Consider the following 14,838-nt stretch of genomic DNA (forward strand, 5'->3'; position numbering starts at 1 on the left):
GCACTGCTAAAGTGGAAACTGAAATTTAATATTTAGGATACAGTCCAAAAGCCACCATCTTAAAAGTTCCTTCTGCCTCCGATTAGGGATCTTCTTGTGCGAGGGTCGGCCACATGGAATGGTACCAAGTAAGAACCTTCTAAGGGTCAGTTACAGAGCTAACTCTTAGGATTGGCCCTAAGCAAATGTATGAAGGTCAGGAAATTTTGCCTGTCTGCAGCCCCTTTTCTTGGCTTGGCCCCCTTCCCCTCACTCTCCCACATCTCTCTCTTGTTTTCTCTCTAGTGGAGGAAGGGATAATCAGGGAAGGCCTCAACATCACTGTCTTGACTAAACTCTTGGCTCTTACGTTCCAGTTATCCAGGTTGATTAGATCTATTCAGATACTGCTCAGGCAACCCAGACTCAGAGGAAACAAATTTGTAGCAGCATTCTAAATTAATAGCTTTCAGGAGAAAGGCAGTTTTCAGGCTGACCAGTGGATAATACATTCCCTCACTTGCAAGACAGCCTGCTTACAAGGCAGAAGAAAACTGCAATAGTCAGAATAGCTAAGTTAGCCTGTGGTAACAAACAGCTCCAAAACTCAGTGGCTTACAACCAGCAAAAAATATTGCTCACTCACACCAGATGTCTAGCACAGCTCTGCTCCTTGCCATATTCACGCAGACTGTTGAGGCAGAAGGAAAAGAGAAATCATGAGCCACAGGGAAGGGGTACTGAAGAGAAAGAAAAAAAAGGGACTATTTGGGGGAACAGTAATACAATCTGCCACAAGTACATGAAATATCTCAGAAGACCCCTAAGCTTAGAGTCAAAAAACGGGGTTCCCCTTCCAGCTCTGCTGCCTAACAAACTCTTGACCTTGGACAAGTCACTTCACCCCTCTGAGCTTCATTTTACAATTAGGAAAATAAGGGGACTGAATTCCATAACTCTCAAGGCTCAAGGTAGCTTCCAGCTTGGAGACCTGAGGTTCCTGATTGCTAAAATAGGGATCCTTTTACCAGCCAGAGCCTTCAGTACTCTGTCAGAGTTTTTCTCTAAAAACTCTAAACTTTTCTGACTCTATCAGAAGGTACCTTATTTGGACTATAAAAAGCCTGATGTCCCAACTGGGAGTCCATTTCTGAACCCCAGAACACAGAAAATGATTCATGTGATCTGTTCTCAATTCTCCCAAGGAGAACTAAGAACAAGTACCATTCTAGATGTACACGAAAGAAGTTAATTCATTACATACAATGGATGCAAATGTGCACCAGGGTCTAATTCCCTCTTGGAACTCTCTTCTGATTATCACCTGGGTCTGTTCTTTGGATTTGAAGGAGCTCAGCTCAAGCTTCCCCAAATCTTGTGCGAAATTCAATGCTGTCCCCAAATGTCTGCAAATAGCTAGGAGCTCATGACTTCCTGACTTCTTCTTAGTAGAAAGTCCAGGTCTTGCGGAGTCTCACTCATACATTTCTCCCTATTCTGTCATCTCATCTCTGTCCAGGTGAGAAAGGCCTTTTCCTTCATCTAGTTGAGGGAAATTAGCTACCCCCAAAGCAAAAGAGCTCTATGTTACATGTCCCAACAGTTAAAAACCCAACAAACAAAATAGATCCTTAATGCATCATTCCCTCAACGTTAAATCTCTTGGCTCTTAGTGAATACTGCAGTTCTCTTTTTTTAAAAGATTTTATATTTTAAGCAATCTCTATGCCCCAATGTGGGGCTCGAACTAATAACCCCAGATCAAGAGTCACATGCTCTATCAACAGAGCCAAAAAGACATCGCTGCAATTCTCTTTCTTTTTTAAGTAGTCACCTGAATCTTTTCCCCAGTGAACGCTCATTCTGTTTACTTTGACTCCCTTTTCAAAATGTGTACTTGAATTGCTTTTCAAAATTGCATAAATTTTTTTATGAATACAAGAGTCTCCATTCCCTGTGGATCCCAACACAGTTGCTGGAAGGGTAGGGGCATTGTCTTGGACCACACACATAAATAAGAGAAGTGGTAGAGCTGATGTATTGAGAACCGAGGCAAAGTGACACGTGACTCTGGCTTGTAGGTGCTCTCCTCCTTTCTCCTTACATGAATATTTTTAGTAAATGTCAGGTGTTGCTATTTCAAAAACTTTTGAGACTGTGGTCTCATTTCCACATCAGTTTCAACAGAAAACATTCCAAAAACACCTAAGTTTATAGTAAATACTGACTACTGGATGACCTTGTTCTCAAAGTTATCCACCTGCTCACTGCCAGGAACTTCTCATGAACTCAGCCTATGGCCCAATGCCCAATGCCTTGCCCACTCTTGCTCTCTGCTTCATGTCCACCCTGGGCCTTGCTTCCTCACTCACTCTGTATTTCTTCTTCTCCTTTCTCCTGTCTTCACTCACTCCAGGAATTCTCATCCATCCTTCTGTAGGCAATTTTGCCAGTACCTGTGTTGTCTCCTTTTGCTCTGTCCATGTGCTTCGTCTTCCATCCCCCAAGCAGCCTCTCAAAGGATTTGAGACCCTTCCCTAAATTCTGGTAGCAGCTGATATAATCAAATGTTCACCCTGCTGTGCTGCCTTAATACTGCAGGTTGGGTTTGATCAACCTTAGTAACTATGTCTCTAGGTCTCCTATCAGTGATCTTAGCCTCCCAGTATCTGGGAACTGGGCTTCCTGTCTATTTTGGTTCTCTCTTGTTGCATACAACATATTCCATAAACCTAGGGGCTTAAACAACCATTTCCTTCTTTTTCACCAGTCCCTTGATTGACTGAGCTCAGCTGGGTGGTTCTCCTACTCCACATGATATCAGCTAGGATTGCAGTCATCTGGGGCCTAGCTGAACTGGAACATTCAGGATGGCATACTCACATGGCTGGCAGCAAATTCTGGTTGTTTGCAGGGATGTCAACTGGGGCTATTGACCACTGTACCTCAGTTCTCCTTTATGTGGCCTTGCCGTGTGGCTTGAGCTTCTCATACCATGGTGACTGGGTTATGGGAGGAACTGTGTCGGGAATGCACAATGCAAGAGGAAGAAGCATAAGCTGGTAGTTCTATGAATGACTAGGCTCAGAATTCCCAGAATGTCAGCATGAAGCCCATCTCAAGGCAAGCCCAAATTCACAGGGAGGGAAAAGAAGCTCTACCCTGATGTAGAGAGTGGCATGTGTGTAAAGGCAGGGGGGAGTAAGATATTATCGGGGCCATCTTTGGAGACTAGATAGCACACTGTCTACTACTCCCAGGCACTCAGTGCCCACTTCCCCAATACATGCTGTCAGATCATTGTGATAACTAGATTTTGTAAAATCTTCTACTTATCTGATATAGGCCTACCATACTGACATTTCAGATCTTGGGCTATCCAAAGATAGTCATATTCTATTAGTACTTTCCTTGTAAACCTTTTGGTTTGAAATTTTCTTTGCAAAGCTCCTAGAATTTTTTTTTGCTGCTCCTGCTCTTATATTTAGACCCTTGACTATATCACTTATGATCCAATCTGGAAAGCAGAACCCAAACTAGTTATTTTATAGAGTAATTTAATACAGGAATTTAGTAAAGCAGGTTACTGGAGACCTGGAAACATAAAATGGGAACAATGAGGTAACACAAACACAATAACTGCAAGAAATAGTCGGCTGAAGAAACAAAGGGAAGAAGTCAGTTCCCAGAGTCTACAGGTCAAGAGGAGGGGTCCCACGGAGCTGGGACTCAGACCAGAGGGGTGGAGGGTGCTGGGATGGCTGGTTCCTCAGAAGCATGGGAAGATGCCACTGTTGACAAAGTGTGGAGTGTATTTGCTCGCTCATGCTGGCCACAAGAAGGAGCAGTCTCTCTCCAGCACCCCTACAGCAGAGCCTAGCAGGGATAGCTGGCAAAACAAATGTTTGCAGAGTCCCCCACCCCAGCATCACAAAGAGCATGGAATTGAGGAACAATGGCTTAATAACCTGCACTCTGCTTTACTGTGAGTGGCAGGGGTTTTATTGAGTTATTTTATTTCCATGAATGATGTTTATAATATCATTTATGGAGATTAGTGGCGGGGGGGGGGGTGGAGCACAGGAATTGCTACAGGAATGAAAATGTACTTTAATCTACACCCCAGGGGCAGTTAGTGAACCCTGAAGGGCTGTCATCAGTGAACCACATTCCAGGGTAGCTATGCGAATCTGAATCTTCCCTAGGGCTTTTATATTAACTCAACGGATGTTAGAAATAATTGCTCATTGCTGAAATGAGTGGTGTTGGAGGTATATGAGGGGTCAGAAAGACTATATGAGCCTCATGACTCTTACATAAATAAGAAAATAAGAATCTACTAAACCGAGCCCCCTAACGTGTACATACACCATTCTATTTGATCTGGTGTCCGCTCCTTTCAAAAAGGACAGTGGGGCCTGATCTCATTAAAAGGCCTGGTCATCTGTCTTCAGAACAGTGCTGGGTCTGCCCTGGGTTAAACATTTGGGACCAGGTGCTTGTCAGAATGCCTAAGGAACCGACAGTGAGGTCACTGAACTCATAGTAACAGTTTGTCTGTTTGGTGACTGTTCACTCTAAGTACTTGTATGTTTAGCAAAATTAGGTTTGCTTTTACAGTGATATTCACCTGGTTGTGGGGGAGGAGATCTATAACTCTCATCTGTCTCTGATCATTAAGTATTTCCTTATAGTAACCAAAAACCCTGATGATGACTGAACAGTCACACTGGTTCGGGTTCCTTTACAAGAACTCTAACAGTTCTTGGTGGTGGTAGCAGCAATACCCATGAGAGAACCCCAAAGAGGTCAGATTTAGGTGAGTCAGAGAACCATGGTCAGCAGATCATCCATCTGTGAAAGTTCTCCCCGGGGCCTCTTCCTGGAACCCTGGAAATGTGTACATTGAGAAGCCATTTCTTCACCTTGTAATCCACAATCCTCCAGTCCTCCAGATCCAGGAACAGCCCCTCCCTCTAGCCTCAGCCATTTCTCCCTCACTTCCACTCCTCACCCAGGCCCTATCCTGCTGGGCTCCTCTCTCTGGCCACTGAAACAATTCCCACCTGCACTTTGAGAGGTTCACTGTCCTGTGAATAATGAACTGGGAAGAGGGGAAGTCTCCAAGGCCACTGTGAAGTTCAAGCAGCTGCCCTGAGAATTTCATGACAACTTTTGAAATAATTGGAAGATAAAGTGTCACAAGACAAAGGATGGGAGATGTTTTGGAAGAGATTAATCATACAATCTAGAGTTCTCCACATCCCTGCTTGGACATGTGAAGTGTTTCAACAGTCTCTTTATAACAACCTCCTACTGCTCCCAAAGACACACAAACCCACTCTTCCAAAGAAATTACTGATCTCATCTGGGAAACAATTCAGTGTTGCCAGTCATGCCCTTAAACTAGCTAAGAAAAAAAATCATGCTACATTTTTAAAGGACCAAGCTTTATATAAGAAGAAATTCAGAAAATAGAAAAAATAAATAAATGCATGGGTCTGTACTGTAACCTAGGATGATTTGGGCCCTTTGGGGGAAACTATTTGGCAGCTTTGGTTATGATTTCTGTTCTACTGTTTGGCCAGGATGGGATTTTTCAAGACATTCATGCAGCTCATTAAATATGTTATTATGTTGGCTTATGTATCTCTTTCAATTTAAGAACTCAGCCCTTAGAAAACATTTGCCTGAAATGAGTCCAAGTAGTTTAAACCTCAGAAGCAAATCCATTTTGACTAATAAAAGACTAATTCTCTAAATAAGCAAGATGGTTTTTCTTAAATGAGAATCTAATTGTGAAATCCTATATCCTTAAATTTAGCAAATTACTAACATAGACATTTCTAAGCCTATGCGACTTGGATCAGATTTCTCATCATCAGAAAAAGGAATAATTTTCTCTATCATCAGAATTTGAAATGAGCTACAAGAACACAGACCTCAGCTGGCAATCACCTCTCGAAGTAAACAAACCCATATGCTGGGACCTGGAAGATTTGGGTCTTCCATGACTTCCACCATCCTCCCTATGTACACCCAACACCCACCAGCCAATCACTTTCAGATCCTTAATTGGCCTCTTTGCCCTTTATTTGGGACTAGGAATAGCTCCTATCCTTAATGAAATTTTCTTCCTCCAATTCCAGAGACAAAACATTAGTGCACATATTTTCATGTAGAGCAGGTAGTCAGGTGTGACTGATCTACTCTCCCAGCCCTCAAGCCAGAATTGCATAAATTGACACACTCTAAAAGAGAAAATTAGCATGTAACATCTGGGTCTCTTCACTCAGAAATGCATCAATTAAGAATTAGTCTTCTGGCTCTAAACAAATAACTTAGAGCAGTGTATCTTACAAAGGCAGATCCCACCATTCCCTCCTAGGGAAGATGCTTTGTCCCTTGGCATACAGTCAGCCACAAGAGCTGATCAATATTCTGGCTGCATCCTTTGAACTGTTGCAAACATTATCAGCCCAGTTCTGTCTTTTTATTACAGCCACAGGACAAAGTCTTTCTTCAAACTTGTAGAGTCACCTATAGGCTGCCTTGCAATTTAGTATGTAGATGACAAAAGTCTAACAAAGGGGAGATTTGTGTAATGAAAATAAGCAGCAGAGACCAGAGACGAATTTGAAAAAATGAAAAGGCCATATACACATTTCATTACCTTGAGTCTTTTGGACAATATGTATACCTTAGACTTTTCAGAATAAATTACTTTGAGCAGACCCTCAAGCCAAATTGTATTCTCAGTTCTTTGTTCTCACCTAGGTATACATTCGTTGACTAAAAACAAAAATGAGTACTTACTATATGCAAGGCACGAAGTGTATTAGGTGCTGGGGACAGGTTCATGATATAGTTACAGTTTCCAACCTCGTGAAGGTCCTAGTCAATCACGGGACACAGTCAATTACATAAGAAAAAGCAATGTCTTGTGGTAAAGGTTCTGATAAAATCAAGTGCTGGAGCTTTGGCAATGCAGGCAAGGAGTAACTAGTTCATTCCTACAGGAGGTACCATTTACACTGGCAGCCAGGAGAGGTGAATCCCCTGTGGTGAGTGGGAGCAGGAAGGTAGGGGTGAGAAAGAGAGACAGAAGAGTGCATCAGGAGAAGGCAGTAGCATGGATGAAGCCTTGCAAGTGAGATACATCATGCCCTATTATTGCACCTGATCATCCCCTGATCATCAAAAGACTGAGGAGAATGCAGTGAGAGAAGTGGAGAAGCTGCAAGAGAAGAAGATGGAAAAGTAAGAAAACAGATTGTGAAGCATTTACAACTGGACCCAAAAGTCAAAGGAAAGTGAGGTTGATTGGATTGTTGCTCCCAGTTCTTCACTTCCTCAAAAAAAAAAAAAAATCACAAATGAGAGAGGAAAGATCACAACCAACAGCACAGAATTACAAACAATTATAAGAGAATTTTATGAAAAGTTATTTGCCAATAAACTGGGCAATCTGGAAGAAATGGACAAATTCCTAGAAACATATAAACTACCCACACTGAAACAGGAATAGAAAATTTTAACAGAACCATAATCAGCAAAGAAGTTGAATCAGTAATCAAAAATCTCCCAACAAACAAAAGTCTAGGACCAGATGGCTTCCCAAGGGAATTCTACTAACATTTAAAGAAGAATTGAGGGGCACCTGGGTGGCTCAGGAGGTTAAGCCTCCGACTTTGGCTCAGGTCATGATCTCTTGGTTTGTGGGTTCAAGCCCTTCATCAGGCTTTATGCTGACAGCTCAGAGCCTGGAGCCTGCTTCAGATTCTGTGACTTCCTCTCTCTCTGCCCCTTACCCGCTAGTGCTCTGTTTCTCTCTGCCTCTCAAAAATAAAAGATGAAAACGTTAAAAAAGATTAAGAAGAGGGGCACCTGGGTGGCTCAGTCGGTTAGGTGTCTGACTTCGCCTCAGGTCATGATCTCACGGCTCGTGAGTTTGAGCCCCACATCAGGCTCTGTACTTACAGCTCGGAGCTCAGAGCCTGCTTCTGATTCCATGTCTCCCTCTCTCTGCCCCTCCCCTGCTCACACTCTGTCTCTTTCTCAAAAATAAACATTTTTAAAAAAATAAGAACTGATAACCAGGACACCTGGGTGCCTCGGTCAGTTAAGCGTCTCTCTTTTTTTTTTAAGATCGATTGACTGATTGATTGATTGAAAGGGAGTGCAAACCAGGAAGGAACAGAGAGAGAAGGAAAGAGAGAATTCCAAACAGACTCCGCACGGTCAGTATGGAGCCCAATGTGAGGTTCGAACCCACAAACCAAACCGTGAGATCATGACCTAAGCCAAAATCAAGTGTTGGATGCTCAACTGCCTGAGCCACTCTGGCACCCCTAGCAAACAACACTTGATTTTGGCTCAAGTCATGATCTCACTGTTAGTGATATTGAGCCGCATTGGACTGTACACTGACAGAGCGGAGCCTGCTTAGGATTCTCTCTCTCTCCCTCTCTCTCTCTGCTCCTCCCCCACTCAGGCACATGCATGCACACACACGCACGCAGGCTATCTCTCTGTCAAAATACATAAACTTTTTTTAAAAAAAAGAAGAGTTAATATCTGTTCTTCTCCAACTGTACCAAAAAAAAAAAAATAGAAATGGAAGGAAAACTTCCAAACCCTTTCTACGAGGCCAGCATTACTATGACTCCAAAACCAGACAAAGACCTCACTAAAAAAAGGAGAATTACAGGCCAATCTCCCTGGTGAACATGGGAGGCAGAAATTCTCAACAAGAGACTAGCAAATCCAACCCAACAATACATTAAAAGAATTATTTACCATGATTAAGTGGGACTTATTCCTGGGCTGCAAGAGTGGTTCAGTATTTACAAATCAATCAACGTGATACACCACATGAATAAAAGAAAGGATAAGAACCATATGATCCTCTCAATAGATGCAGAAAAAGCATTTGAAAAAGTACAGCATCGATTCTTGATAAAAACCGTCAACAAAGTAGGGATAAAGGCCATATACACAAGACCCACAGCTAGCATCATCCTCAATGGGGAAAAACTGAGAGCTTTTCCCCTACAGTCAGGAACAAGACAGGGATGATGACCACTCTCAGTGTTGTTATTTAATATAGAACTGGAAGTCTTAGCCTCAGCAATAAGACAACAAAAAGAAATAAAAGGCATTCAAACCAGCAAGGAAGAAATAAAACTTTCAGTATTCAAAGATGACATGATAGTCTATATAGAAAACCCAAAAGACTCACCAAAAAAAATGCTAGAACTGATACACAAATTCAGCAAAGTCACAGGATATAAAATCAATGTACAGAAATCTCTTGCATTTCTATACACCAATAATGAAGCAGCAGAAAGAGAAATCAAGGAATTGATCCCATTTACAATTGCACCAAAAAACATAGGATCCCTAGGAATAAACCTAACCAAAAAGGCAGAAGATCTGTACTCTGAAAACTCTAGAACACGTAAGAAAGAAATTAAGGAGGGCACAAAGAAATGGAAATACATTCCATTCTCGTGGATTGGAAGAACAAACATTGTTAAAATATCTATACTACCCAAAGCAATCTACACATACAATGCAATCCCTATCAAAATACCACCAGCATTTTTCACAGAGCTAGAACAAACAATCCTAAAGTTGGTATGGAACCACAAAAGACCCCAAATAGCCAAAGAAATCCTGAAAAAGAAAAGCAAAGCTGGAGGCATCACAATTCCAGACTTCAAGCTATATTATAAAGCTATAGTCATCAAGACAGTATGGTCCTGGCACAAAAACAGGCACATAGATCAATGGAACAGAACAGAAAACCCAGAAATGACCCACAACTATATGGTCAACTCATCTTTGACAAAGCAGAAAAGAATATCCAATGGAAAAAAAAAACAGTCACTTCAACAAATGGTGTTGGGAAAACTAGATGGCAACATGCAGAAGAATGAAACTGGACCACTTTCTTACACCATACACAAAAATAAATTCAAAATGGATGAAACATCTACATGTGAGACAGGAAACCATCAAAATCCTAGAGAAGAAAGAACATAGGCAGCAACTTCTTACTAGACACATCACTGGAAACAATCACTCTTTATCCCTTCATTAGTTGATGGACATTTGGGCTCTTTCCATAGGTTGGCTATTGTTGACAATGCTGCTATGAACACTGAGGTGCATGTACCCCTTTAAATCTGTATTTTTGTATCCTTTGGGTAAATACCTCCTAGTGCAATTGTTGGATCATAGGATAGTTCCATTTTTAACTTTTCAAGGAATCTCCATACTGTTTTCTACAGTGGTTGCACCAGTTTGCATTCCCACCAACAGTACAAGAGGGTTCCAGTTTCTCCACATCCTCACCAACACCTGTTGTTTCTTATGTTGTTAATTTTAGCCATTCTGACAGGTGTGAGGTGGTATCTCATCATGGTTTTGACTTGTGTTTCCCTGATGATGAGTGATGTTGAGTATCTTTTCAAGTGTCTATTGGCCATCTGGATGTCATCTTTGGAAAAATGTCTGTTCAGGTCCTCCATTTTTAATCACATTGTTTGGTTGTGTGGTTTTGGTTTGTTTGTTTCTGGTTTGAGTTATATAAATTCCTTATATATTTTGGATATTAAACCCTTATCAGATATATCATTTGGAAATATCTCCTCCCATTCAGTACGTTGCTTTTTTGTTTTGTTGATGGTTTCCTTTACTGTGCAAAAGCTTTTTAATGCTTTTTATTTTGATGTAGTCCCAGTAATTTATTTTTGCTTTTATTTCTCTTACCTTAGGAGACATATCTAGAAAAATGTTGCTATGGCCGATGTCAAAGAAATTACTACCTGTGTTTTCTTTTCTTTTTTTTTTTTTTTTAAAGATTTTAAAAAGGGTCACCTCAATGGCTTGGTCAGTTGGGTGTCCTGCTCTAGTTTTTAGCTCAGGTCCTGATCTCACAGTTCGTGGGTTTGAGCCCTGTGTTAGGCTCTGTGCTGACAGTGTGGAGCCTGCTTGGAATTCTCTCTCTCCCTCTCTCTCTGCCCCTCCCCCTGCTTACATGCACACACTCTCTCTCAAAATAAATAAAACATATTTTAAAATATTTAAAGATTAAAAAATGTAAGTAATCTCTGCACTCACCATGGGGCTCAAACTCACAACCCCAAGATTAAGAGTCATATGCTTTACTAACTTAGCCAGACAGGTGTCCCCTTCCTGTGTTTTCTTCTAGGATTTATATGGTTTCAGGTCTCACATTTAGGTCTTAATTTTGAGCTTATTTTTGTGTGTGGTTTTAATAAGTGGTCTAGTTTCATTCTTTTACATGTAGCCACCCAGTTTTCCCAGCACCCTTTAGTGAAGAGACTATCTTTTCCCCACAATGAAATCAGGTTTTATTAGCCTGACATAATTTCAGCATTTGAGGTATCAGGCATTTTGGATATTTGTTGACGCTTCTCTCCCTAGGACAGTGCACAGAAAGGCACTACCCATGTTTACCTAGCGCACTATGCTTTTTTCTATGGCTCCATTACTCACCAATTCTTGTTTTTGATTGACACTTGGGTTTCCACAAAGCTTTTCAAGACAATTCCCTACCTCAAAGCCATGTAGCTCTCCCACGTGGAATGTTTGAATCCAGAAAGGTTAAATAGGCCAATGCAGTTTTTAAAAACAATCTGCAAGTGAAGTAAATAATGCTAAATAAATTAAAATTTGGATGGCTCTTCTTATAAAGCCAATTGAAGTACTACAATGCTGACACACTGATTTTCATTTGGGGTTTTACCTCCATGACAAAGCATTAGGGAAAATTTCACAGCTGTCTGTTTGAACAATCTTTAGTCTTCCAAATGAACCACAAATTAATAAATAATTCTGTTAGTGATGTATTCACCTTTACATCTCCTCCAACTTACTCCTAATTGACTAAGCAGTTTCAAGATAAAATTGCATGGTACTGAATAAAATGTAAGCATAAGCATGTAAATAATATTACCATAGATCACCATTCTTGTCAAACTTAGCCTGTCTACATTTACCCATGCATTTACTGCTCTACAGTTTACTGGAACAGAGTAGCAGCTTTCAATAGGCAGTTGCTTTAGAATCTCCTGATAGGGTGGGAATGGCAGTATCTTGCAACTTTTTACATTCTAACTGGAACGGGAAGTCCTTTCATATTTACTTAAAACCCTTGATTGGCTTATTAGTATTTCTGCTACAATTGGTACATGATTTCCAGCATAAATTGTTGCTTCCCTTTTGAGGTATCTGTACTCCTTAGATGTCTGGTTATTTTGGCCTATGAACTCATATTCCCATGGAGGTACTGGCTGCTTGACCTCATATCTACAGGTAATGGCTGAAGGCCAGCCCCTAATCTGGGTCAACTCCAGAGTTCAAGGGAAGCAGCAAGAGGGAGTACTCCCTATATGCAAGTTCTTACACAAGGTTCTAACTATATTATATGCTAGGGATAGGGTGGCAAAAGAGTTACCTGTTCACTCTCACCCTATTGAGCAAATTCTCAGACTAGGGGTACACCTTTGAACCCTTAGAGTAGTGGCACTTGGAGAAGGCAGTCACTATGCAGGGAGCAGGGTGATTGCCTAAGGTTAGACAGTCCATCTTGTCTCAGCCATTCAGCACCCCAGGAACACCTGGTCTCTGCTTAACTTACTTCCACAGTCCCCTACAATCATGGTTTTGTCTCACTTGATTGTGCCCCTCATGAGAAGTCCTGCATTTGCTATTTCCAAGAGCCCTGAAAATGTTCCAGTCTGCAACTATTTCTTAAACTAATTTCCTAGTTTGGGGCTGTCAGACCATAGAATATAAATTCAGACTGAAAACTACCCTGAGGAAAGTTGATGATTATTTATTCCCATGGATATATTTGTAAGTACATATGTGTGTGCGTGGGGGTTGGGGTATGTGTATTCTCCACCCCCACCCCCACTCAAAGCTCAGACAAGGGTAGACAAGCTTCTTTGTTTTCTACCTCAGCTGATGGATGGCTTTGCTTTCTACTCCACTGTGGCCCTCTCAGAGTCCCAAGTTTATACAAGGTTCTTAGTTCTAGTTCCCCATTTTGTCTGGTCCCAGACCCTTTTCTCTGGACCTGAAAAGTTGTTAAAACCAACTTGGTTGCAAAGGTAGGAGTTCTCTCTTCCTCTTCTGGGGGAAACAGTGTCAGCAGCTGCTTACCATGTGAAAGTATAGGTCTAGCTCTGATTTTGGCCTTGAAGTATTTTCCTTACTATGCATTTAAAATGATACTTGCCTTCTACAGGTGCTTGGGTGGCTCAGTTGGTTAAGTGTCTGACTCTTGGTTTTGGCTCAGGTCATGATCTCACAGTTCATGAGATCGACCCCCATGTCAGGCTCCACATTGCACTTAGTATTCTCTCTCCCCCTATCTGCCCCTCCCCTGCTCTTGCTCTCTCTCTCAAAATAAATAAACATTAAAAAATAAAAATGGTTAAAAAATGATACTTGCCTTCTAAAAAATAATAGACTTTAAAAAGGGGAGGCACGGGGCACCTGGGTGGTTCAGTCAGTTAAGCGTCCAGCTTTGGCTAAGGTCATGATCTCACAGTTCATGAGTTCAAGCCCCACGTCAGGCTCTGTGCTGACAGTGCAAAGCCTGCTTGGGATTCTCTCTCCCACTCTCTCTGCTCTTTCCCCATGTGCGCTCTCTCTCTCTCTCTCTCTCTCTCTCTCTCTCACACACACACACACACACACTCTCAAAGTAAATAAACTTTAAAAAATAAAATAAAATAAAATAAAATAAAATAAAACAAAATAAAATGGCGGGGCTGGCTGGCTTAGTCAGAAGAGCATGTGATTCTTGATCTCAGAGTTATGAGTTTGAGCCCCACGTTGGGTGTAGTAGAGATTACTGAAAAAATAAACTTTTTAAAAATGTTTACTTATTTATTTTGAGAGAGAGAGAAAGAGAGGGAGAAAGAGAATCCCAAGCAGGTTCTGCGCTGTCAGTGCAGAGCCTGATGCAGGGCTCAATCTCATGAATTGTGAGATCATGACCCGAGCAGAAATCAAGAGTTGGACACTTAACCGACTGAGCCACCCAGGTGCCCCCCAAAAATAAATAAACTTTAAAAAAAAGATACTTGCCTTATTTTATCCAGCACTTCTAGGTGTTCTATAGAAGAAGGGCTTTCAGATTATCCAAACTGCCACATGACCCAAAAGGGAGGTCCTATGGGAGGCTAAAAAACATATAAACACAAACATGTCCATGCTTCAGCCTCAGAGAGTCCCAGCCTTGCATCCAGCCAGGGCCCAGGACCAGGAGTATTCTGTTTTTTGTTTGTTTGGTCTTAAATTTTTTTTAATGTTTATTTACTTTTGAAAGAGAGAGAGACAGAGACAGAGCACGAGTGGGGGAGGGGCAGAAACAGAGACTGAATCTGAAACAGGCTCCAGGCTCTGAGCTGTCAGCACAGAGCCCAATGCAGGGCTCAAACTCGGGAATGGTGAGATCATGACCTGAGCCGAAGTCGTACACTAACTGACTGAGCCACCCAGGCGGTCCAGGACCAGGGGTATTTTGAAGATGCATCATCCTCCAAGTGATTCTGATAGGTGTCTCCCCCTAAAAACCACTGGAACAGAAAATAATAAGCCTGTATCATTATAGCATTAAGGAGACTGTTAACATTTTGCTGGGAAATAATCTCTGCCTATTTTTCAAAGGAAATGAAACCTTTATTGCATCTACAAAGATAAAATGCTTTTGCTACAGATGACTGCCTTTTGATGGTTAATTCATTTTATAACTAATGGGATGCAGAAGAGTTTGCTGGAATTATGTATTATTATATAGTGGACAATTCCATTTTC

Source organism: Lynx canadensis, chromosome X (genome assembly GCF_007474595.2).
Source record: "Lynx canadensis isolate LIC74 chromosome X, mLynCan4.pri.v2, whole genome shotgun sequence".
Classification (NCBI taxonomy): Eukaryota; Metazoa; Chordata; class Mammalia; order Carnivora; family Felidae; genus Lynx; species Lynx canadensis.